This window comes from Chiloscyllium plagiosum, unplaced genomic scaffold (genome assembly GCF_037043375.1).
Source record: "Chiloscyllium plagiosum isolate Xiang-an unplaced genomic scaffold, Cpla_swu_hap1 HiC_scaffold_40, whole genome shotgun sequence".
NCBI lineage: Eukaryota > Metazoa > Chordata > Chondrichthyes > Orectolobiformes > Hemiscylliidae > Chiloscyllium > Chiloscyllium plagiosum.
Window position 1 is genome coordinate 52010598 of NW_028270178.1, and position 918 is coordinate 52011515.

Genomic DNA, 918 nt, shown 5'->3' on the forward strand with positions numbered 1-918 from the left:
TTCTTTACTTTGATCCACCTGATTCGTCACCTTCTCAAAGAACTTAACAACGTTCCATCAGCATTACCCTGACACTTTCACACTCACTCTGTCATTGTCATGCTGATTCCCTCACACTCACACCTCACACCGTCTCACTGTCACCCCAGCTTTTTCACACTCACACTTGCACACTTATTAACGCTTAATAACTCGGTTATCATCACGCTGAGCCCCTTGCAGTTGGTCCCTCATCGACACGTTGACCTCCTTGCAATCCCTCCCTCACCATCACCTCACACTGACTCCATCACCGCCACCATGACCCGTTCACACTCCCTCCATCACTGTCACACTGACCCTCCCACAATGACTCTGTCACCACCTTCCTGACCCCCTCTCACTCACGCTATGCCCACCACTCTGACCCCCCTCACACTGACACCACACTCTCATATTCACTCCATCGCCGCCTCCATGACCTTCTCACACTATCTCCGTCACCGTCACGCTGATCATCTCACTCTGACTTCATCACCGTCAACCTGACCCACTCACACTCACCCCATCTCTGCCACCCTGAATCCACTCACCTTCACCCTGTCCCCATCACCCAGACGCTCAATCCCTCATTGCCATGCTGGCCACCTCATACTCACTCCGTCTTCTCACCTCAACCACCTCAAACTCACTCTGTCAATATCACCCTGGCCCGGTCACAAATTCACACCTTCAAAGTCACCCATACCGTCTCACACTCACTAACTCACTGTCTCCATGAACCTTTCATACTCTCTCCATCATCGTCAGCCTGACCCTCTCACACAAACCTCCAACAGTGCCACTGCCACTCTGACCCTCTGACACTCACCATATCACTGCCACCTGGAATACACTGACACTCACTCTGAACGGAAGTGGGGCCAATCCAGTTTTTGC